The 25,741-nt window shown below is 37.9% G+C and overlaps 1 long non-coding RNA gene across 2 annotated transcripts in view; it reads left to right on the top strand.

Annotated features, from left to right (window-relative positions):
* The window catches only part of LOC116231891 (uncharacterized), an 89,586-nt gene extending 76,465 nt beyond the window's left edge, over positions 1-13,121 (top strand). For both annotated transcript variants that reach the window (XR_016471336.1, XR_004167560.2), the window contains 3 exons: positions 1,251-1,329; positions 12,059-12,107; positions 12,195-13,121. This is a non-coding gene — a long non-coding RNA (uncharacterized LOC116231891). The remainder of the gene's footprint in view (positions 1-1,250; positions 1,330-12,058; positions 12,108-12,194) is intronic.
* The last annotated feature ends 12,620 nt before the right edge of the window (positions 13,122-25,741 follow it).

Raw genomic sequence — 25,741 nt, 5'->3', positions numbered from 1 at the left:
TGTTTGTTTTCCAACAATTTGCAATTTTAGTTAAAAAAAAGAGTTATACATCTGTGAATAAAACAAAAAAAACAAAAACAACAAAAAAAAGTGAAATAGCAAAAAACCTGAGTCAGTGCATGGATCCATACAATTTGTGTCTGTGATATTTATATTTGTTTTTAAATAATGGCTGATGCTATTATCTGTATAGCAGATTATTTGTATTATATTGTGAATTAGAATTCTGTGAGATAAAATAGACGATTTGCTAAAAGATTATTATGACTGGAAGGCTATGCATTTCCATTCCTTTTTCTGTAACTTGTTTTTATTGAGCAAATAAAAGCGTGTGTGTGTAATCATCTCCTTCATATCAACTCATAAGCAATGTAATATGGATCTTTATTTCCTTGATTTTTAATGTAATGAAGAGCTACCAACGAATATTTCAGGGACTATTTCTGTAGCATAGTGGCCCTATGCCACTATGGACACAGTTGTCATAAAATCTCCCAGCCAGCATTCTTAGTTTGAATGACTTGCAGTTGCTATAAAATGCTATTTCTAACTATTGGAATACAGTGGTGTTTACTTTAATCTCAGCGTTAGAAATGAACTCAGAATAACTTGTACTTTCTCATATTTGCATGCTTGCTCATCCATCTGTTTTTAATGGGTTAATCTTTGCCAAAGGAGAGTTATTTTTAGGGCAGAGGGACAAAATATTTTAGAGAGATAGGGCAGACAAAGTGTAGATGAATAGTGTATGAGCACTTCTGTGCTGGTGAATTTCAGCTTTGGTCAGAATAGCACCTAGCAGAGCAAAGCATTTAGCCAATACCCAGCTTTATCCTGGATATTATTATGCTTCACACTCCTTCAGAGCTGGAAGCTGCATGGTCTACATTGGAACAGTTGTGTGTAGAATGGGAGATAAGTTCTACTGTCTGCCAGGAGATGAACCAGAGCCATTTAACTTAGAACATTTCAAAAGCATCTAACAATTTCCTTTTACTACGCACAAACCTGTTTTCCAGTTTAGACCACAGCCAGCTCAGCCTTTAAAATGTAACAGTTTTTTTCTGCATCTTTCACATGAAGGTGGGAGAACAGAGACTTTCTTCATTAAGCTGCACTGGCAGTTTTCAGACTTCCGGCATGACAAGCAAAAAAATTTGATTGAATAAATGAGTATTTGGAACACTGTAGACAACATATAGAGAAAATAATAAAAATACTTTCTGCCCTTCATCTCTCTCCTTATACAGAGCATGAATAGCTGTAACTACAGAACTATGGACCATGAATAGCTGTAACTCCTGGAATTTCATCAGTGTAAGGAAAAAGGTAATCAATTTATATAAGCTAGCTGAATGCAGGATGTAGTCTAGCTGTAATCTTGCAAATTAGTGCCCAGCAACTATCAGCTGATGTTCTCCGTAGGAATTTTTTTTTATAAAAAGAACATTCTTTTTTCTCCTTTTTCTGTTTGTGCTTTCTGGCCTACAATATGAGGGTAAACTTCTCTCTATTGAGATTGTGTCTAATTCGTTCTTTACTTCATGTCATGCTTGTTATTTTCTGTTATCCTTCAGTATAGGAGAAAGGAAGTTGCTCATTTTCATTAATTACACATTTTGCCATATTTATCCTTTCTTCTTTTATCAAAACATCAATTCCTTGCCTTTTAAGAATAAAAATTAATTCTTTTTTTCTTGTCGAGTTTGTTACAAGTCCTAAGGCTTCAGATTTTGTTTTGACAAACAAAACACAAGCTCCAAAACACCCACAGTGTTCTAATTAAAGACTGCTGTGGGGAGGTAAAGGATTACTGTTAAATTCCAATTGATTTAATCTTGAACGGTCCACAGATACGAATACTTGAAATCATGCATAAACAGATGCACGTACAGGCAATCAGCTTGGCAGTTACATAGAGAATGTACTGAGTAAAACGAAGAGAACTCATTTAGCATTTTTTGTTATATCCTTCCATAGGATATCATTTCTTTTCATTTTCCTGTTAAAGAAGGAACCATATTATATGTATAAATGCTTTTCTAACCTGGCCATGTGTCTCTGTGTATGGATGAGGACACTGGCAGATCTTCTATTACCAGTGCTTAATGACTTGCATGATAGAGGTTCAGTGCAAGGTGGAAAGATAGTGTTCAAAGTAAAAACAGCAACTTACTATGTGTAGGTTTTTGGTTTTGTTTTTTTTTTTTGGTAAAATTCAGATAGTAGCTGCATTGCGTTGACAGAAGAATCCTGCAAGGATTGCCAGAAGTGAATTTAAGGCTAGCATTTATTTGGATTTTCGTACTCCTTGTATTTTCAGCCCAAAGATGTGTAGAAATTAGAACTGACCCTAGTTTTCAGTGTTCCACTTTATCACAATTTCTGTTATAAAGGTAAACGTTACTTCAGTGATGCATACTGTGCTTAGGTGTGATCTCAAATGCCTCCCTGATATTCAGGTCTTTTATATTCCAAAACTGGAAGGTTATAGTCCAGGGCAGCCTTGATCTGCTGCCTGCTGCCCTATCTTTCCGCACTATGGTGTGATCCTAGTGGAAAAATTGGTTCTGTAAACTGGAGGCCTTGCAGGGAGAGGGAGAATAGACTACATGATAAAGAAGATTAAAGATTTTCACTGGAAGATTGGTGCTTGAAAAACAGATCTGAATGTATTAGTTTGCTTTAATTAAGCACTGAACTGTGGTAATTAGACTTACAGGGAAAGAGCATTAGTATTTTAAAAGACTGAATTGCTGACTCTGCTTTTCCTTCTGCCTATGCGCCACTGAGTTCCATCCTTGATACAGCAGTGTGCCTGATCTCATTCAGTGATTATCTGCTTGTGTAATTTCAAGGCAAATAGCAATGAAGCAGATGATAGGTGAAGGCCCTCCAGTTTGCATACTGTCTTCCAGGAAAAGAACTTTATAAAACATAACACAGTGGTGTCAACCCCTGCATGAAATACCTAGCACTAACAAAGCAGTGGATGAGGTGGTAGGTGGTGTACTCATGCAGTGTCCTGAACTTTGTGTTGCATCCCAGCTTCGTGCAGGGAATGAATTGGGGTGGGAGCTTCTGTTCTCTTTCCTCAGATTTTTTCCTAACAGCCCTTTTCATTTGGCTGGTGTATTTGTTTTTAATATTGCTTATCTCAGTTCACAGGAACAAATAATTGTCACCCAACCCACATAGCTTCTTCCTAGGAGTTTCTTTGAGTTGCTTCTGTCTGAGAATTGGGCCTTTGGGCCTGGTAGCTACTTTGCCAGACCATAATTACTGCTTAGCAAGGCTTCTCCTAAAAACGCCAGACACAGATGTGCTCCCTAAGCAAGTCAGTATTTAATATCATTTACTATTCCCTACTCTCCTTCATAGCTGTGATAGGAGGGACCACACAGCATTCTAGAGCCCAGCCTTGTAGGAAAAGAGCAGGCTCTCTTTGTTTCCAAAGCAGAACATCAGGACATGATTTGCACCCAGAGCCTGAGGAGAAGATAGCAGTTAGTACAGGACAAGCTGTAATGTCAGAGGGAAAATATCTTGTCAAAAGATAATATTCCCAAATACCTAGATGAAAAATATTTGCTAAATCTCAAACTATGGAGGCATTCTCAGGCCTAATTAATCTGAACTGTGGAAATGTTTAATTTTGATCTACCTTGCAGGACAGGAATTTTGCATTCATATATATGATTTATGCTGCTGTGAAGAAAATCACCTATAGATGGAACTTCAGGCAGTAAAAGAGAGTGTTATTCTGTCTGTGGGATTTCAAAGGATGGGGGGGAGTGAACACTTCTGTTTTAGACTTTGTAGGATTTTCTATTTCATACTTCTAAATATTTTCTCATCCTAAATGAAGTCCTGCACTTAAAAAACCGTGTTTATGTACATACAGCAGGCTATGGAGGGCTAGAGTATTGCCTGTGTATTGACTGTGGTGATTGTAGTGGGAATTGAAGTTCATCACAGCTTCTGAATTTGTAAGAGGGACTCTGTATATCTTCACTTGGGATCTGGAAATGACTTATTTTTTCTTCGTTTATTTTTCTCCAATCCCTTAACTCCTTGTGACTGAGAAAGAGAAGATGACAAAAACAAACAAACAAACAAACAAACAAACAAAAAATAGATTCCTGTTAATATTAAAGTGAATAGCATAGATTATTTGGAGTGAAGAGCTGATGAGCACTGGGCAAGTACAGGTGTTTAATACAGAGGTTGCTCACTTATCACCAGTTCACTGCTTAAGCACCTCTGGTAACATTCGTGCTCTGAAGCTAGATGTTAGGATATAAGGATAAGAGCATAAGAAGGGGAAGAAATAACGGCTCATTAGTGATGTGTGAAAAGGGCAGCAGCAGTTTGCTGTAGGAAGTGCTCTTGCTCCCTCCTGGCTGAGAGGCTCTTTGGACCTTATAATAGTGTGGGGTGTTCTGCTATGTTCTTTTATGCATTCAGTGTGTCCTCACAGAAGATGTGGTCAGGCCGTACCTGCAGATGAAACAGCTTGATGTGTAGAGAGCTTGTTAGACTTCGGTTTCTGCATGGAGATGATAAGTGTAGTGCACTGCAGTTGTAAAATCTATGTCCTGTCAAGAGTTGTTCTGCGTAAGGAAATGTCTTATAGAAAAAGTTATTTTTGTAACATTCATAACGTATTTTTTTTGTGCCAAAATTTCTACTGTTTTTTCCAAGTTTTTCTTGAAAAAAGTATAGGAGAAAAGACACTTTAAATAATTATTTAAATTACAGTAATTTAAACCCCTTATCATGTAAGAAGTATCTCTGAGAAATCACATTGGATTGCTGTTAATGAACAGCAGTGGATAAGCAGGATTAAAGAATTTGACATGTCACAGAGCTCAGAATTTGGTCCTCTTAGACCAACGTCTTAAACGTGTGGCTTTCTCTTGGCGGTTCTTTTCAGACTGCATGAGAGACTGACGCTTTTGTCTCAGCCTTGCTAATCCTTCCAAAACCACATTATGCTGCATTGTATCGTTTTGCCGCTGTACTTGATAAAGCTTTGTGCATTCTACTTGGATGTGAAACAGCACAATAGGTATAATGCCTTTAGAGAATGGTGGCTCTGCCAGAAGCCTTGTCCAATTATGTGGAAGAGTTTTTAAGTAAGATAGGAAAATGCACAAAGCCAACCTTTTTTACTGTATAGATTTTGTGGGGATTATCTTGACAGATTGCTAGGTGGAATTCTTTCAGTGTGAAAATGTTCAAGACTGCTTTTCCAATTTGACATAGCATACAAAACAACAAAAGGCAATTGCTTCTGAGATTCATAAACATTACTGAGCTTTCCCTTGGTGATGCATTTGATGAGGAAGGGCACCTATTTTACCTGAACTACAAATTATTAATTGTGTTACGTCACTTCAGCTGTGCAGCTGGTGATGTCACAGTGCTAGAAGATAGAGAACTTCACCCAGTTTCAGCAAAGTTACTCACGTGGCCGGCACTATCCTGAACAAAGATGAAGTTCTGGTCTCCTGAAAACAAGACTTACTGTGTCTAGAGAGACAATGTGGTGGCTACTGCATCGGTTTGTCTGTGGACACATGTTAATTTTCAGTATTACAGCTGAACTGAACAGACTGTGAGGACAGCTGTGGACTAAAGATATATGAGGGCTGCTCTGAAAGTAATGCCTCCTATCTTATTACACTAGCCCAAGACATCAGAGGCAGACGTTGGTGGGATGGCATTAGAGGCTGAACCTGCACATCAGTATTCTGTTACATTGTGTTGTCGTGTGACAGGTGGCAGCAGAGGGGCAGCCTGACACAATGGCATCTGCCATGGAAGTGTGTATGAAGCAAAGGTGTGTCAGTGCGTTCTGCCATGCAGAAAAGAGGGCACCCAGTGACAATCGTTGTCATTCTTGTTCGTCACTGGTAAAAATACGCAGCTACTGGTGGTGACTATGTTGGAAAATAGTGTTTTGTGGCTGAGAATTTGCTCTATCAATTAGTGTTACTGTGATCTTTGTATCTATTCTGGTTTCCATGGAAATAAACATGAAGCATTACTTTTGGAGCAACTTATGTACAGCGTTCTTCCATTGAGATGCACAAAATACATAGCTACACTGATTGAATAGAGATGTCCTGAAAATGGGAGTATCTAGAACGCACATTTTTATCTTTTGACAAAATGAAAAACATTTCTTTTTAAAGAAGTCTGTGTAACAAAGGACACTCAGTAGAAGTTACAGAATATCTGCAAAAACCCCTGTAGTTCCGTGTTAAAGGACTGAATACTTGCATCAGGTCTGCATCTGAGCCCAGTTCTTAGGACTGAATGATTCAAAGCTCGTAGTTCATCCTGTCATTTTATCCACTACTCAGCAATCAACAGGATAATGACTGTAGTATTTGGACTAATTGTATTAGCTTATACTTCAAAAAAATGAATTTCAGGGATGAGTGAGAAGTTTCTGCATGAAATTTTCTGTTGACTCTGATAATCAGCGTTGACAAGACAAGCTGATATTAGATAGCAAGTAGTAACCTTACTAAAGTGTGAGATGAAGCACACAAGCTTTTTGTTGTTTTATCAGGCAGGAGGATTGGATTAAATTGTTTTCCTCGTTTTAGAATGGGTGGCTTTAAATAGGCATATTTAGGTGTAAAATAACAAATATCCTATTTGTCCTTTATTGGCTACATTTATTTGGTTAAACTTTGGAGAACTGACTCATCACTTGCCCTGGAGAACCACAACCTGAACCACTGAGATGCTGATAGGTAGGCAAGTGCCTATGGAGGAAAGACAAAACAAGAACTCTCAACTCATCTTCCTTTGTGAGAAAGGAAATGTTTATTTCAGAAAATAACAAATAACTGTATTTTTGTTTGATACTGAAATCCCTGAAATGTCATGCTTAAGTGAGGCAAGATTATTCCCTGGTATAATTAAAGAATATAGATAGTAATATGGTGTGTCCTTCCAGGTGACAGACGGTGCCTATGATTAGAAGTTAGCAGTGGGCTGCATGTAAAATGAATGCAGGTAATCTTGAGGGTTTTTTCTTCCTTGCCTACTTCTTAGAAATACCTCAAATTGACACTAATTTGGTAGTTTCAACTCCCAGAGCCCCTTTGGATAGCGAGGGTAGAATGTAAAGAATTTCTCCTCAGTGTCAGTCAGTAACTTTCTCCTTTCTTCAGGTTACAAAAGGTAATTGATACGAATAGCAGGACTGTTCAATGCTATCGTTGAGTCTGAACTGAAAACTAGATTGATGAGCAATGGAGACTTTCTTTGGCATTTTAACAATTAAAAACAATGACAATGAGCAGGATGTGAAGAGTTCCTGATAGATCTGCTGAATGATGTATTTCTGTCTGATAAAAAAAAAAAAAAAAAAAAAGATGATGGTGTAAGCTCAGAATGTTTAAGTAATCTGCTAAATCACTTTCCCTCTTCCCTTGTGTGTGCTTGTGTAATCTCTCCTGTGAACTGAAGAAAAAGGCTGGACTTAGTACCTGCAGGTGCAACATCTGTGTTGCACTGCTTGCCCTCTGCAATGGTTCAATGGTTAATGCAATAGTAGGGATTGCATTCATCCTTATTTCTATACAGTGCAGCCTGCATTAATATGCAGCTGACTGGGAATGCTGCATATGAGGAAGGAGAACAAGTTTTCTCTAAAGAGAGTTTTCGAAGCAGATTTAAGGTAGAGCCACTTATGAATAGGTGCTTTGCTTTTAAGACTCTGTGATTATGCCCCTTTTGGTAGATCTTAACAGCAGCAATGATAAAATACAGAACATTGTGTTGAAGAAAAGTACATCGGGTTGTCAGTAAGAATTTAGTTGAGTTCCACTAAGTGTTTGGGAGGCTATGAACAATAGACTGTCTGCTCACTTCCATTTTAGGCATCTGTCTCCATTTTAAATGTAGATGATCGTATTACTGAAAATATTCCACCCGCTCACCATCATTCAAAATGTGTGTGACTGAAATATGTAATAGTTTCATCTATGATCAGGGACACTGTCCTCAGCCAAAAAAAAAACAACAGGATGTCTCACCTGTGTTGTATCAGTGGGTCATGCAATAGAGACCAGTCTTTTGCCGGGTTTCAAGGTTCAGTATCATTGTTGCACTTGATCTGTTGCAGTATTAAATGCTCTGGAGGAGGGAATTTTTGAGATTGCAGAGCGCAGCTGGTGATGAGTAAAGATTTGGCACTTTGATATTTCAAAATAATATCTCGGGCAGTTTTTGTAAGTTATCTGTGAGGACACTACTTTGCCTTGAAGATTTTCTGGCAGATTTTGAATTTCTTATGAAGCTGTTATTTGGATGATGTAATACTATAATTTAGCAGGGATTTATGTAGTTGTTCTCTCTGTTATGTTTGTACTCATGTGAGGGCCGAAGCTACTGAAGAGTTTACTGTTGAGCAAACGACAAGCTGATAGCACTCAGAGTGTGTTCAATTCCAGTCCTGTTTCTTGAAGAGGAATCTTGGCACTGTACTGAAATAGTATTCCCAGTTTCACCTGCTGGATTTGCTGCTTTTTCTGTAGCTATTATTTAAGTACTTCTTTTTTCCTTTCTTACTCTGTCCTTGCAGCTGGTGCTCTATTTGGCAAGTGGGAAGGTTTGTTATGTTCCTATATATTGCTGCTTATATTGTTGTTGTATATATAATAACATATTCTTATATATTATTACTGGCATATTATACCAGCTTATGGTAAAGTGAAGGTCTCTGAACAGTCCCCACATGCTAAGGTGATTATGGTGCTCCATTTCATCTTGGGTCAAACCAATCCTAGAAAATTAAAATACAGGTCTCCATTAGCCTGGTTTGTGAGCTGAGCTGTTGAATGAAAGTGAGGTTGCAACATCTCTTGTTAAAAGTGTTTCATTGTCTGCTTATTGTTTGTCTTTATTTATTTAGCTTGATAAAATATTCTGTCAAATTCTCTACTTTATAAACTGTCTCTCCATGTCTTGTGAAATCTGAGTGCATCCCACAAGCTTTAGAAGGAAAGAGCCAACTGAAATCCAGTGAAAGTTTTGTGTGATTAATGAATCAGACTCTAGTATTTATCCTGAAGTAATTAGTGTAAGATTGCATTCATCTTTCTGCACTTGTAAACTGAACATTACAATTAGAAAAAAGGGTATAGGGTTGTACTCTTTGTGTGGTGTTTATGCAAAATAATTTTCAGGGGACATCAGTGCTATTTTTTCATCAATCTTTCAAAAATCCTTGTGTGTCTGAACTACTGTTGCATGTCTTTTATTGGGCACTTTTAAATTGCATAGTAGCACAAGGTTGCTGTTACAGAATCCTGTTTTACTTAGTGAACAAAATGGAAGATGAATATTTTTTTGCTATTTGTTTTTTTCCTTCTTGAAGCTCCATTTATGCCTCATGCTATGTTTACTTCATCTCCACTGTTCAAACCCAGTTTCAACATTAGTGTTCTTAATTTGCTCTTGGGCTTTTATATCATATTTATCATCTTTCTCACTAAAGTATCTGACTGCTTCAAAACCAATGAACTTACATTCACAAAATAGCTTTGAGATGAATGATGTTATTATCTGTCATTTCAGTTGGGCATGGAAGAACAGAGAGATTAAGGTCAGTTGTGACTATGGGTGTTTTATTTTAAACATGTACAACTTTTTTTTTTCCTATCTGCCTGAACTATGTATCATTGCATGGATTTTTGTACATTTAGAACTCAGCTTCCATCATCTTTTGCATACCTGCAAGTATCAGTTGATGTGCACAGAAGTTAAATGCTGAACTACTTCCCTGACGGGCAGAAACCCTTCAGATTAATTGTGCATTCTCTGAACTGTTGGAAGAAATCACTTCCACCCACACAGCATACAAACTGTCAAAAAATCTAGAAGATTTCAGTTCCTCAGGGAGTTACCCTCTTTCTTGGGGATGAGACCATCCTCTGTTGCCTGAAATCTCCAATTTTTTATTCTGCACTTCTGAACTTCTGCAAGTAATAAAGAAGGAACCTGGAAATAGTCATTAAGAAAGTCTTCTGTACTGTGAGACTGTAATAAGGGACAGGATTAGTAGTAATGGAAAGGAATCCATACATATTTATGGAGGAAATCATTCCTTATAAAGCCATTAGAGTTTTTTAAAATGGTCAAAAAATGCAGCTAGGACTGGCTTGGCTGGTGTCCCATAGGCAGATTTCTTCAAAGGTTATGATCATTTTACTTTTAATGTAGTTTAAATTTTGTAACGTCAAAGAAGTTGTTGCTTCTAGAGATTAATGTCTGATTAAAGACAGAATAGAAAGTCTTGGAATACAGCTTGAACTTGAGATGAAGTCTTGTAAAATTCATTGTAGGGATCTGTTCTAAATATTCATGGAACAAATAGCAAGGTTATAAAGCTCAAAAATTATGAAAATAACTCTCATTAACAGCAAAACTAGAGTTTGCTCATTAAGTCACCATGGAAAGAAATGGTAGGTAGATTTCACACTGTCTGAGTTACATAGTACCTGTGTGCAGTTTTAGAAATACTATACTGTTCCTTTAATTATTTAGAGATCTGGGGTCACTATGGATTATTATGCAAAAAATGCCCACCTGATTCCTCTAATGACTGAAAAAAGCAAGCACGTTTTTAGAAGATGTTGTCCCTCTCCAGTTTTGGCAAAGATACTTCAGACCTGGAAAAGATTTGGAGAAGAATAATGAGATGACAAAAATGTTGGAATGAATTCCCTGTGTGGAAAAGTTAAATGGAGTAGAACTCTGAAAGGAAACAACTGAAGCAGGCACACAATAAAGGTCTCTAAATGAATGCAAATAAGAAATGATTATTCATCACCTCTTATAATAGAAGAGCCAATGGGCAACCACTGAAACTCTCATAAAACAAATTTAAACCAAAATGCTGTATTTCTCATGCCATGCATAATTCAAGTGTGAAACTCACAATTTTTAGGATATCAAAAGTATAAAAAGAGCAATAAGCAATTAGAGAAAATCATGGACCCATCAAGGGCTATTAAACACAATGATGCAGATGCAAACTCTAGTTCAGGAAGCTGGGACATTATTCTGGCAGAAGTATCATCTGTATTTGCTGTTTTTACACTTTTTCCACACTTATAAATTGCTCTCCATGCTGAGACAGGATACCGGATTACACTTTTCGTCTGACCTGATTAATCTGTTATTTTCTAACAGCCTTCCTGACTGAACCCCAAAGCAGTTTTTTTTCGGTACACTTAGTAAGGGAAAAAACTTTGAAGAATGTAACATGCAGTAATGCATTTGCACAGCAAACAAATTTTGTCATCTTTTCAAGGCAAGTGAATTGGAGCAATGGGTGTCACAGGTACTTTCTAACAGTGAGGGATAGATCCTTTGCAGGACTATTGATTTCTCTTCTGGTCCTCAAAGTCTATTTGATAATGTTCTTCTACCTTATTTTTGCCAAAGTTGGATGAATTTCATCTATAGGTTTGTATCCTATCAATTTTGTTTCCATCTGTGACTGTAACAGTTGCTCCCTGTCAAGGGCTGGTCTCCCACACATCAGTATTTCTTTCTTAACTCCAAAGACATCTTAGCTCAAAATCTTTTCTGTTTGCTTCCACATCTCATCTTCTGTACTAGCTCTATGCCTCTATTGACATCCTTGTTCCTACTTTCCACATCTGGCTGTTCATATTCTGCCTTTAATTTGCCTTCACGTCTTGCACTCCTTGATTTTTGCAGATTCCACTATAAGTCTATGAAAACCCTACTCGTGATGATTTTTTTTTTCCTGATAAATTTAATAGTAAGTAGGCTTCTTTAAATAAAAATGTTAACCCAAAAAGCTGAAGTTAGGTAAACAATGGAAAACAGGGCTACTGAAAGCATGTCAGTTTTTTCACATTGATGACAGTGAATGTAGGTGCTGGAATGCGTGTATGTGTGACAGACACTGTGACCAAGATGATAATAGCAATATACAGCTGTTCCCCATCTCATGGAGCATGAAAAAGGCTAAAATTATTTCTGGTGTATTTTTTTGTAGCTGACTAGGGGCTTGAGTCTGCCTTACCTCCTGACACCTCTCTCATCTGGTAAGGAAATATCCAGAAAAGTCAGCCGCTTCTCTGACTGTGGTTCCTCCTTTCCTGAGAAAAGACTCGAGCTATGCTTTTTGATAGGGTAGCACAAAGAAGTCTGAAGAACTAAAAGAAGAGAGAGAGAATAGACTTGAGTCTTCCTCCCTGCATCCTGTCACCTCTTTCATTCAGAGATAAAACCGGAGAGGATGGCAAGAACTGCACTCTGATGCCATCAGACCATCTTACATCAAAGTAAAGCAAGAAAACAAAGTAAGATTAAACGCAAACCACAAAGATGTCATGCTGCCCATGCTGTGCTGCCTGAGCTTTTCATTTCAATCCCTGTATTTTTCAGAACCATCTGTGCAAGCAATGTTTTGTCAGTTCTTCCCCACCCACTCTATCCTTTATGCACCTTAGGCCTGTGCAGTTATTGGCTCTGTCTTACCCCAGATTCTCAGGGGCTTCCTCTTCAGTCATCCAATATGTCAGTGGCTCTTGCTGCACACAGCGCATTTCAGGAAAGCCTACAGAAGTTGAGACATTTAGCCCTCCTGCTGCTATGTTCTTCCCTTAGATGAATGTACTGCCACACACCCACCATAATCTGCTTTAAAACATCTCATTTGCAATGAAAGAAAAAAAAAATTCACATGGTTATTGCTTTCAGGAGCCAAGTCATTTTGCATTCTTAGATCGAGTGTGCTTCATATATAGCTGCTTCTCCTCTGTTTATTGTGAGAAAGAAGCATGAACAGGCTGTAAGGGTAATGTTTTCTTAGCTGTGTTCTCTGACTGCTACTAGTCTCTTTGTGGGGAACTCAAAGGTACGAAAGAAGAGAAAAGAGCATTCCTCCTTTACATGTATTTTTAGGATGTATTCAAGCCTTTGTGCAAGTTCAGTGAGTTTATCAAATCATCTGTAGCCATAAAAATTGAGCTCAAACCTTTTTATTGAAGAAAAGATCAATGAGTATGCTCGTAGGATTTTTCTTTTTAGAAGGTCTGTGGCTAAAAATGTTGCGGTTTTCCTTAATCTGTGTTGCTGAATAAATACGTCATTGCATCAAGACAAAACTGTTATTTATCCTTCTGTATATCTTACAGCTGATCCTCATCAGCTGGAGGTTAAATTAAGATTAATCAAATCACCTGAGAATAATACAGGGAGTTAGAGCATGAAAAACAAAATAATTTAAATTGTACCTGTCACTTTCTAAATAATGTCAGTTTGAAACCTGACAATTAAAACTCAAAATACTCAAAGCTTTCACTGTAATTGGGAAGAAAATTCCTGACTGGATACCCTAAATCAATAATTTTATATTACAAAATCAATTAACATCAAAAACTGTAGTTTGGATGTTTCTAGATAGATAAAAGGTGAGCATCTGAAATGTAGTTTAGTAAAATAATTTCCCTCTTGATGCTTGGTTTTTCTGATTCAAAATTCAGCACAAAGGTGTTCAAGAGTAGTGTCTAGTGAATAAGAAACTTTTTTGTAACAAACTGAAACAAAAATAGGTTATCTTGTTATCTTGTCTTGGAGCAAGGGTTCTCAGTGAGGATATTTTGGTGAGCTACGGAAATAAATAGTGACTGATAACTCAATGGGATTCACTACTAAATGAGTCTGAACTCCTTTGGATGGAACTGAACCACATCCCAGAACACTGTTGGGACATGTGGATCCAAATTCTTCTCACAGAGATCTGTCCTCTTGGCTTGCTTTCTGCAGTGAAGGAATTGCATGCAAAGCTGTGGAGAGCATCATAGTTGATGCTGACTGAAACCCACGCTGGGAAATCCCCCAAACATTGTCTTATGCTGAGAACGAGGAAGGTAGCGGAGCATTTCATATTCTGTAAATGCCACATTTGTAGTCACAATACTAATGGACTAATAGTTTGGGAATTATCGACTAAAAGTTTGCAGTGACATTCCGGACAGTGTGAGAGATATAGTTACATTTCTGAAACCCATAAGGGAATTTTTGGCAATACACTGTTTATCGGCAGAACTCACTGCTGCAAGGCATTGAAGCAAGGCAATAGCCAATAATTCATTTCAATATCAAAAGGAAATACATATTCTTACGCATTACAAAAACATGAGGAGTGTAACAGCAAATACAGGAAAAAAAACCCCTCGAAACATTATTCTCATTCCTGGGCAGAAAGCAACCCATTATTTCTGCGTTTGGGTGGGTGATCTCCCACATGATCATTTCCAACAAGAGCATTTAATTGGGCACAGTTTGTAACTGGCCATCAAATGAAGCAGGCAGCCAATCTGATCAATTATGGTTGACCAATAGTTGGATTCTCAGCATATAATTTATGTCCCGATGAAGAAGAGCCTTGGATGATACAAGGAAACGGAGATTCTCAGCCTCAGGAAACAGAAGAACCTGTCTCTCTCTGGTTAGCCACTCTGACATCTTTGAAGAGCTGAAGCGATATCACAACACTACATTATGCCTTTCCTTTGAACAAAGAGCAAGGGTAGAGGCTGTATGTGTCCCTTCCCTCAGGCCTTAGTCCTCAACCTGATGACTGTCCCAGCTCTTTCCGTCTTGACAAGGGGCAGCTTTCCTCAGTCACTGTCCCTAGCAGTTGTTGAAAAGCCTCAGAGGTCAAAGTTTTAAAAAGTCATCAGATTCCAAATAACTGTTGTGAAAAATAGCCTTTCACTATTAGAAAGAGTAAGGCTGTAGTGGTGGCTTTAGGTTCCCTACCCTCAGGTTGGCATTAGGAACAATTTCTCCTTCAAAAGAGTGATCAGGCACTGGAATGTGCTGCTCACAGAGGTGATTGAGTCACCATCCTTAGAGATGATCAAGAAATGTTTAGATGTACTAAAGGACACAGTTTAGTGGGGAACCATAGGGGGTCACTTGGACTAGATGATCTTGGAAGTCTTTTCCAAACTTGGTGATTCAGTGATTCTGTGATCTAAACTGAAGTTGAATTATACTATGATACTGAATGAAATGGACATGTTTTCAATCTTCAATCCATACATCTTTTCTGCTAGAAAGAGGAATATGGGGTAACTCCCCTGCTTTTATATGTTGTCTTCTTACTGAATGTGGAAGTTGTCTGAAGGTTTTGTAGCCACAGGTGGCATTTTGGTGTGGAGCTGTGAGCTCCCTCCCAGGTCCTGAGGAATGGAGAAAGCATGGCAGAGGGCATGGAGTCTGACATTCTCTGTCAGCCCCAAACAAAAATTTTCACAGATCCACTACAACTCATGTCTCTAGCCATGACCTAGTCAGTGATGAAACATCCACTTAGCTTCTGGCGCACTCTCCTTTCCTGTGAGCCATGGAGAAAATGGAAGGAAGGCAGGAAGACCCATGGATTGAAATAATGACAATTTAATAGGGAAAGCAGAAGCCTATGCACAAGTTGAAGAAAAAGAGGAATTCATTGACTGCTTTCCATTGGGAGACAGACATTCGACCACTTTCTGGAAAGCAGGTCCCAGAGCATGCAGTTATTTGGGAACACCACAAAGGTCTTCTGCCTTCCTCCTCCTTTCCCTGAGATGTTATTGATGAGAATGGTGCTGTATGGAATGGAATGGAATGAATACCTCTGATCATTTGGGGTCAGCTGTAGTGGTTGTGTCCCCTCCCAGCCACCAGCCCCTTGTCAACTTGCTGAATGGCATGGAAGAAGAGAGAGAAATCTGTGATACTGTGTCAACTCTGCTCAGCAGTAGCCAACGTTGGTGAGTTATCAGTTGTTTTAGCTAAAAGTGTCCTTTTGAGTCAGTGAATGTGAACAACACCTTTTTGATTAATTTAACATATTGCAGACATGAAAAATAAATTAAACAATTTCTTTCATTGCTCCTTGTTATATAAAGCAGTTATAACTGGGTGCAACACTGGGAAACAGACTTCTTGAAATCTTACTTTTCTTTTGGCTCTTTGGTAATCCATCTTTCTGGCAACAGTTTTGAGTTAACAGCGTATTAGAGAAAACGTGCAAATAAAGACGAAAAGAGTTAGAGACTTAAAACACAATTAGGGGACGTTCACCCATGGAAAATAAATGAATAAATAAATATAAAGAGAATAGCAACTGACGATCTAAGAGCTACTGAAGCCTGATGATCAGCAATTTTCCATCAGACTTCTTAGGAAAACAACACAGGATAAGAGTTAGTGGAACAAGGTATGCTGAAAAAGTACCACAGCCTCCTGCTAACGTGTGCATAGTAACAATTGTATGCTTTTATTTCAGAAGCTTGAATTAAGCCTGAGACACTGGAAGAATTTTGAGAAACTGTTTACCAGCTAGCCTGGGCGTGACAAATTGTTTGCTAGAGACCCAAGATTAGTTACTTTGATACCACCCTTTACTAAACCAAAGGACAGATTTCAGTATATTCTGCTGGTGATAAAACTGGGAAGCTGTATTGAAGGTACTGAAAACTAATCAAAGGCTGGGATCAGAGATGGACCATCTAAGTGACTGGATTCATCTCCTGGGTAATGGCTGGAGCTGACAGGCTGATTGGACACAAGTAGCAGTGAAAGCCAGGTAGGAAAGCCAGGTTAACCTGCTATCATTAGCTTTCCATTAATGTGGCACGGTTTGATTTATTACATCACCTAAAGAGCAGAGCTATTCTGAAGTGGATAACTCTAAAGTTTAATGGCCAGATTAACTAATGCTGATGCACAGAGGTTTAAATTAAATCTCCCTGAGCCATCTTGGGCCTCTGCAGGATTCCACAGGAAGGATGTCTTTCAGACCCATTACGCTATGTGTTTAGCTTATGGTCAGGCACCTTTGAATTTCAGTTTTTAATGTTGTAAGCCAGATGTGCTGAACTGCCCTGGATGAGGTCACATATTACTCTTTTAAAATGTTTACTTTTCTTTTGGTCTGTATAACCTTCTCAGTGTAGGAATCTAGTTCTGTGAAGATGCTGAATGTCTGGCCTTTGTTTTTATTTTCTGTAGGATTTCATGCACGTTTTTCCAATAGATGGGATTCTTTGGCTGGTTTTCTTCCTGCTTCAATATGCACACTTCTTATTCTGAATTGTCCTTCATTTTAGATATCCAAAGTCACTTCAACTCCAGAGATGATAATCTCCATCTATGCTTTACAAACAAAGGAAAATGTTTTATTTTTATTTTCAGACTAAATGCAATGCTTACATGAGCTCCTGTTTTCTCTTTATCTTTGCAGATATTTGATAAGTGATCTCTCACTTTTCTTCACTTTCTTTTATTCCCATTATGAAATGACGGAAGTCCCTAAAAGCTACAGCACTCCCTTGGGGGCATACTTATCTGAGCTAATACACAAATGATTTAGATAGTAATAAAACAGTGATGCATAATGAGTGCATTTAGCATTTAATGCCTGTGAAGGATCCCAGTAGCTCAAAGGCAGAATTGTTCTTGATTTTCTGGGTCTTTTACACTCTAGGAATAACCAGGCTATTAAAAAGTTACCCGACAACTTACATAATTGTAAAAATTTACTCTCAAAGTGTTTCTCCCCTGACACATTGTCTTTTCTGTCAAATACATTGTTCTTTATTAAAAGGGAATGTCTTGAAAGCAAATGACAAATTTCTGTCTTTTCTGTTAAGACACACTTGGTTAGGCTTAATGTATTTGCTTTACTTTGTGCTGAAAAACTAGTATCCTATATGGAGAGAATTGCTGACAGCTTTCTCTAGACTAAACTCCAGAATTTCGTCCCTAGTGATTTTGAAGCTATTATTCAAATTTGAGACTCTAATATGTGAAGTGCACCAAGTGTATTATGCTTGGGACTATTGAAACACATGAGGATAGTAGTTTAAAAGTTCTCCTTTGTAGTGCAATTCTGAAAGGCCAGATATAATTAGTTGAATGGATCACTAAATGTACAAAAGAAAGTACTTATCATGTGTTCTTCATCTGCCCATGTAACCTCTTATGTCCCTGAATATTGTATGCACAAGAGGTATACAGGCTTTGGCCCAGAATTTTGTTTTCCTCTCTGTGTCTGCAGACAAGAATTCATTCTTAAACTGACATTTTAAAACGCTGCCATCCAACTATATTTCAATATCCCTTCTAAATCTTGCATACATAGTAGCTGACAAAAGTTTATGGACTGATTGTGTTTTCTATTTTGTTGAAGAATGTCCCTTGTGCTTATGAAAAGAACTTAAATATATATGGAAAAAAAAAAAACCAAAAACAAACAAACAAACAAACAAAAAAAAACCCAGAGAAATAGACTATGTGGAAAGAGGAAATTAAAGCTGCTCCTTAACATCTTATGATTAAATCCAGTATATACTCTGACTAACTGCATCAATAGCACTGACAGCTACAAAACACCCATAGTGCTGACTGAGAGCATCTGCAGCAGCTGACATGTTAAAATCCAGAATAGCAGGTATCTTGAATATATAATTTTATTACATTTTCTTTTATCTTATTTTTGATGGTGACCTCTGGGAAAAAGTGGTGGAGATGGTTTAATTTGGTCCTTGAAACTGTTAGCAGTATTTTTCAGGTAACAGCTGGCTTGGTTACTGAGGAACCCTGTGCTGTAAGTAACATTTACAATGCAGGAACTGTGCTAGCAGTGTTACTGGTTTGTGTCATTTAACCTGGGACCACAGTCTGTGGCACTGCTTTCAGTAAATATGCTCAACTGAGTTAGGAAGGTAATCTCTGATCCTTTAGCCCTTTGTTTGATCTTTTAGTGAGCTTCCAACTCTGGAAATTTAGAGTACTGTTAAACTTTTCTTTTTTCTATTAACACATGAATCAGTAAACTACTCATACCTGTCAGAAATCACATGGAGTCAGTTAATCAGCTCCAAAATTAATGCAGAAGCAATATAGATCAGAGTGTAGCAAAGCAGCTGGTGTTACCTCAGCAAGCAGTAAATAGGAGTCTCTCTTTCCTGTTCTTTCTCACTCTGTCTCTTCATGCTCCTTCAGTATGATGGTGATGAACAAGCAAAAGAATATTAAACTGTAAAGAAATATTCCACATTTATAAATGCAAGAATGCTAAAGAACTGATAGGGGCTGTGATGCTGTAGTAGATGAAGGTGATGATCTAATGGAATATACAATTAAAATATACAGCATCATTATTTCATGTGAGAGAAAGAACAGATACATCCAGCATGGTGATCCAGACCTGATTGTTGTCACACTTGCTGCTCATCATAGGCAAACTTCAAAAGGTGAAAGATTTTATTTAGTTATTATGCCAGAAATTATTAGATGAATGATGAGGAAAGATTTTTCCAGTGGCTGGCAAAAAATATTTCCATTGTGAAATACTTCTAATACTGGTGATTGTTGATTGGCATTAAAATTTTTGTAGAGTCATTTCATGGCTGTGAATATTCATGAATAAGGCCTTCATGCTGCTCAGGGCTGGCCATTAATTTGCTCTTTACTACTGACTGGGTTTATTCCCACTGGCACATCATGAAGAGTGAGAAATTCTAGAAAGACTTTGAATTTTTTTGTAGTCCTGTGCCAGTGCATTTGATACATTCTATTTTTAAACACCACTTGAAATATTAACATTAAAAGCCAGAAACATTTATATAGAATAATGAAGGCTTAGATTAAATTCTAAAGTAGTGGTTACATTTTAATAATCTCCTGCTTATCCTTCCTTGCAGTTTTATCAATAACCCTTGGGATGTTGACTATATAAGCAGAGGATTAGTCGTGTTTTATGACTTAGGTCACATTTCTATACTGTATGTGATTCTGTAGTTGCTCAGCAAGGCTCTAAGGAGCAGAGCTCATCTGAAAGCCAGTGGGAACCAACAGCTTCCTCTGGGAAAACTGGGAGCTGCTGTGCTCAATGCAGCATTTGGTGCACTGTGAGGTGTTTGAGTGAATTTATCTTTTGTATGTGTGTGTCTCTTCGCAGCAAAATTTACTCCCATGTTGCATCGTAACAACTATGTACTATTCAGTAATGGAAAAGCAAGGGATCTTTGATCCAGGGTTCAAGTTTTCAGTTTATAGGAAGGAGGAGGCAAAATGGCTTGAGTACCAGTGGTGGTTCTCAAGCCATCCCAAAGTATTTCTAAACACAAAGCTGAATGCTAACTGCTTAATATTTCTCTTGGGAAAAGCAATTTCATCTTCAAATCAGGTTACCAAATAGCAGATGCAACTTACTTGGGAAGATCGTCTCTGGGGAAATAAATCACTATTTTAAATGTTTCTTGTCCTTAAAGTTCTCTTTTCTGTATATGCACTCATGAAACTGGCACAGGCTGCTGCGTGTTCAATCTCTTTGTTTCGTTATTACTGGAATTCACTAAAACAATTGCAGTGTGATTGACAGCTGGATCAGTTTCAGTGGAAATACCAGCCTGAGACAAATTGCATTTTTTGGTGTTTAATGCTTGCTATCTTGTTTATGCTTGTTATCTTTTCAAACCATAAAAAATTGCATGTGTGTGTTCAAATTTCACAATAATTTCTTTCATTCCAACATAATTCCTGTAGTGACCAAAGAGACTTTTATTAAGAATAGAAGATCCACAGGGTATGTTGCATGTGTGTTACATAGTATGTTGATGATTGTATCCAAACCTGAGGGAAGTGCCTTCATTCCTTGTAGTTCCTGATACTACAGAAATTAGATGCCTTATAACTTACTCCACAAATCAGAATTTTGTCCCATTTCCGGGTTTCCATGCGATATGTTGTGGTTCTGTAAGCACCTCGTCATCCAATCTGCCTTTGCAGGAAAATGGAGATGCTTTTAGGGATCATTTCTGCAGCCTTTCCGTTCCTAACGCAGCCTTTGTGCGCATGGTCCCAGCACTTTGGTGCTGAGAGGCTTTGGGATTTCTGAATTTCAGAGCTGAGGTTAGAGCAACATTTGGTGATGAGCTTCTTGTCATTTGTGAGCAGGAATGAGATTCTTTCCAGGTAGTTCAGAATGTACTTAGGGAAAGAAAACAAATTTTCTTTTTTCCCTCAATGCCCCCTCTTTCCCATTTTTTTCTTTTTCCCCCAGAGGTTTTTTGCCTTCAAAATTGAGGAATAAAGATAGTACTGTTTCATGTTAGGTGCTAACGCGTAAGTTTGCATGTAGCCATGAATATAATCTATATACATGTCCAAAAATGAAGAATTAAAAATAGTTGTGTTTTTAGAGCAACTTATATATATATATTTTACCTGCCACTGGTCAGAGTCTGTAGATATGAGTACAGAAAACAATGCTTATCCTTTTAAAATTGCTCTAAGTCCACCTTTGGTAAACTTGAAACATTTTGTATTTCCTATGTATTCTGCATGTCTTTTAAAATCGTTGTTTGCATACAGTCATCCTCATTCTTACTGAGAAAAAAAACAACAAAGAATGGGGAGTGGGAAACAGAGGGGAAAGCACAGTTTTACACATGCAAAAAACTTCAGCAAGTATTCTGCAGGCCTAACTTCATTACAAGCCCTAAAACTGAAGTCACAGTAAGGATCTTACATGAATTAACTGTATGAAAAAGTGTCAGTTTATCTATCCCATTACCCATGAGGCAGAAGGAACGACTAGAATTAAATTGCTTTTTATGATTTAAGAAAACAACAAAACCATATAGACAGACAGTTCCAGAAGGCAAAGCAGAACTCCTGCCAGCCGCAGGGACGGAGCTGCCCTCACAGGAGAGGTGTGGTACTCAACTGAAGTTACTGCAGTAAGTCCTCAGTGAGGAAAGCATGATGAGTTTGTCCGGCTGCGCTTAAGGCTTGTCTGCATGCTGAAGAACAGCACAGCACATCCTTGCAGCTCTTATCTACAGAGTGATGTGGTGCACTGGTAGAGGGCTTTGTCTTTATTCACAACACATTCAGTGTGTCTCTGCAGGGGAGGAAGCAACACTTGCCTGTCAGCCTGTCCTCTACCACCGTCTGCAGAATAAACTGAACTCTAAGTCACCATTAAAGAGAAGGAGTGAAAGGTAAAGGGAGAACGGGAGAGAAAGGGAATTGCTCTCTGGCTTATTCATACATTTGCTCTCTGCAAAGGCACAAAGCAGAAGGAGCAGCATCAGCAACCTTGCAAGCAGTGACTTTAACTATTTCTAATTAATACGATCTGAGCTACTTTGAGAAGCCAATTTATTACTTACGCATACAAGCTTGAGCTTTGCTGAAAACTGGATGTGCCACGCACAAGTTGCTTCTGATTTATACATAAAGACTTGCATCTTTCACAGAATAAACCTTATCAGGAGAGATTCAACCAAGGCAGGTAAGAGATTTCTGCGTGTGTCATCTACAGTGTTAACCTAAGTTAGCAAATATTACTTCTGACTACAATGCCTGGCTGTTGTTGAGCAGTTAGAACTACTGCATTTGTCCTTATGTTATCTTACCTTTGAGCAAGTTTACTCCTGAGAACATCTGCAATATACTTTAAAGATGCACTGTACATTTTTTTTAAACATAAAATACCAATGTGAATTTTTCAGTTAAAAGTCAAATTAAAAGCGAATACATTCATAGAATGTGTTTTGAGATATCTCTTGATGTTTTTATGTAATCTAATTAATTTATAACATTTTTAAAATAATTTCCTTAGATGTTCTGTTCAGATGCACAAGATTAGTATACCAGTTTGTTTAACTTTTCTAACACATGTTTCTAGGCACATCTATATATGATCTAACTGAATAGTTTTAGGAGTTTAGTTGTGCTTATCCCATATGCAGAAATACAGTTATGAGCTTTTGCACGTGGCATGAATGATTTTTTACAGTCAAGTTGGTAATTTTTTTGTCATGTAATACAGTAAAAGTAAGAAAAGTAATATGGCAATAATAAAAATACAATCGATAGCCAAATATGTTAAATTTAACATGATTTGTTTATAATTCAGCTTTGTAAGATAACACTACTGATATTTATCAGGTCAAATAATAACAAAGAACTTTCTTGGCATATAGTCAGAACCAGTCTCCTCTGAAATTGTGAGTCTGTCTTATACCTGGAGACTAAGAGCAACTCAAAAAAATATATTGCCAAAAGTTTCATCTGTTTGAAGTTCATAAGATAATTTTTTAGGCACTGGCTGGATGTAGTCTTGCATGTCATATATCATTTTGGAACTCTTTGTGCTTAAGATAAAAAATAGCTGAAATGAATCATTGCTATAGAATGAGAGGAGAGAGCTGAGAAAACTGGAAAAGGATGTGTAATAAATTGTGCTTTAGTGACATTGAACATTAAATTTTTTTCACTGACTCTCATAAGTGCGTAAATAAGCCTGTTCTCAAATACTTGCTGCTGATTTGTAACTTTATTATTTTCCGTTTCACCTGTTAGTGGACTTTTACTATAGAGTTGTTTCTACTTAATTAATTTACATACACAGGATTTTCTGTGCTTTTGAAAAAAAAAAAAAAAAAAGGAGTTTTCTGTAGTTTCTAATGTAAGTTTTCCACATTACTACTAGCCAAAGTGAAATTCACACCAGCTTTCACAATGCATGTGGGCTGGGGTTTCATCATGTAAGGTCTTCTTGACAGTATGTGAGGAATTCAGAATAGATGAGTCTCCATGCTTGTCTGGACTTTTGCAACTTTTTTTCAATAGGATTATTTTAGTTCTGAGAAGATGTAGACACTGTGCAGTAAATTATAAGGTTTTGCATCATCTATAAGGAACTAAAGACTTTCTGTGGAGCTAGTCACATGATTTTCAAAGTGTAGTGTTGTTCTATAGGGAAATAATCTGCAATACCACAGGTACTTAACTGTTCTGAGAGAAAGGCAAATTCTGAGTAACAGTATTGACTCAAAAGAGGAAAAACCAGCTTCAGTGTCCTACTTAGTGCCTACAATCTGCAGGCACAGAATTTGGACCAAAGAAATAAATGAATAGTATAAGAACAAAAAGTTTGAAAGTGCCTGGTAGTTCTTCCTTAACAATTTCAGAAATCTGGGCAGGAAACAATTTTGGGATGGAGCCAACAAGTCCTTGACTTAGATCCCTTAACTGATCCAAACTAGTGTAGCTCTAGTGACGTGAAAGGAGAAACACTTGTTGAGGATCTGGCTCTTTCAGAGCAAATAATGTACCTAGTGGGATGCTAGTGCTGTCTGTGCTGCTGTGCACCACAGGGCTGGGTGAGCTGTGATGAGGGTATTTGTGCTTGAAGAGAGTCAGGCTTAAATGAGAGTCACAGGGTGGCAACCAGTAAGTGCATTAACAATGAACTTTCTAAGACTTTTGAGTCCTAATATCAGCATTTCCCTTTCCTTAGGAAGTTGATACAAGAGAAACAGAGGATGCTTTAAGGTGATACATACCTTTAACGGTCTTAGGACTTCATAAGCTCCCAGAACGTGATCCCAGCATGAATGCAGCGATACAGGAAGCCTGATGCCATCATATCAAAACCATGTCTTAGAAGGGAAACAAGGCAGTCTGCTGGAATAAGGAGTTTGCTGTGTAGCTGCACCTATAAGAGCAGCTTCGGTACTTGGTTAGCCCAGGAGCATATCTCCTTGGCACCCTGCTGGAAAGAGTTCCCTGCATGTGGCAGGGGGGTTGGAGATTCATGATCCTTGAGGTCCCTTCCAATCCTGGCCATTATGTGATTCTGTGATTCTGTGAGTTAGGCCAGTAGAATTCTTTGCAAACACAAGACATGATTCACATTTGCAGTATCTGATGGAAATACTAATCTAGTACAAAGCGCTTTTCTCTAATTAGAAAGCACTGGTAGAGTGACAGATTATGGCAAATTCATACTTGGCCCAACATCTTATAGAACCATCCAAGGGAATGTTGCTTGTACCGAATCTTTATAAATTTGAATGTTTATCATGGCTCCCTGTAGTTCATCAGAAGAAAAAAATGAGCACAGTACACAGCACTCTATATTTAATGAGTCTTCAGGTCATTTCCTGCACCTAGAGTGGGGAATGGAGCTGTGCAAACCACCTCATCAGCCCCAGCCAAGAAGGCACCTTCATATAACTGAGAATTAGAGAGTCATTTTAAAGCTAGGGGTTAGATCAGTATTAAACATAAAATACTTGATGCAAATTCTACACACCTAGATCCTTCTCTTTCCCTTATCTGCTCTCTAAACCAGTTCTTACCTGAAACAGTCTAAGTGCTGGAGCCAGGTTAAAACTGTAGTTTTGGATGCCTTCTGGAATGGTGAGGTAGGTAAGAAGAGAGATGAGACATTGTGGAGGAGGTGGAAATAGTGGTTTCTTTACCAAGGTAAGGTTGTAGTGAGAATAGCATGTCTGCCTGTATCCATAATAAAAAGCATGCATTGAAATAGATGGAAAATGTGTAGTTTTCCAGGCTAACTCAAAGCCATTTGTGCATTCAGCATGAAAAACTATGTTGAATAAAAACTTCAAAATGGAAACAAGGTACATTTCCTTATTAGTAGCTAGGATCTTTTTAATATTAGAGAGGACCTGAAGACAGTTTTTTCTGGGATGTGTTTAAGCAGATGTTTGAGCTGCTTCTGAAGTGACTGATCCTTGCCTCCCCACTACTGCTGCTTTCCAGTATGTTCCCTCCACATTCCATATGTCAGCATCAGATATAATATGATTGTGTGGGAACTTGGACCAGCTGAGAGATCTGGTTGAAAATTAAT

The sequence above is a fragment of the Phasianus colchicus genome, chromosome 15, assembly GCF_987193195.1.
Source record: "Phasianus colchicus chromosome 15, bPhaCol1.hap1.1, whole genome shotgun sequence".
NCBI classification, from domain to species: Eukaryota; Metazoa; Chordata; class Aves; order Galliformes; family Phasianidae; genus Phasianus; species Phasianus colchicus.
This window is presented reverse-complemented; position numbering and strand designations above follow the sequence as displayed.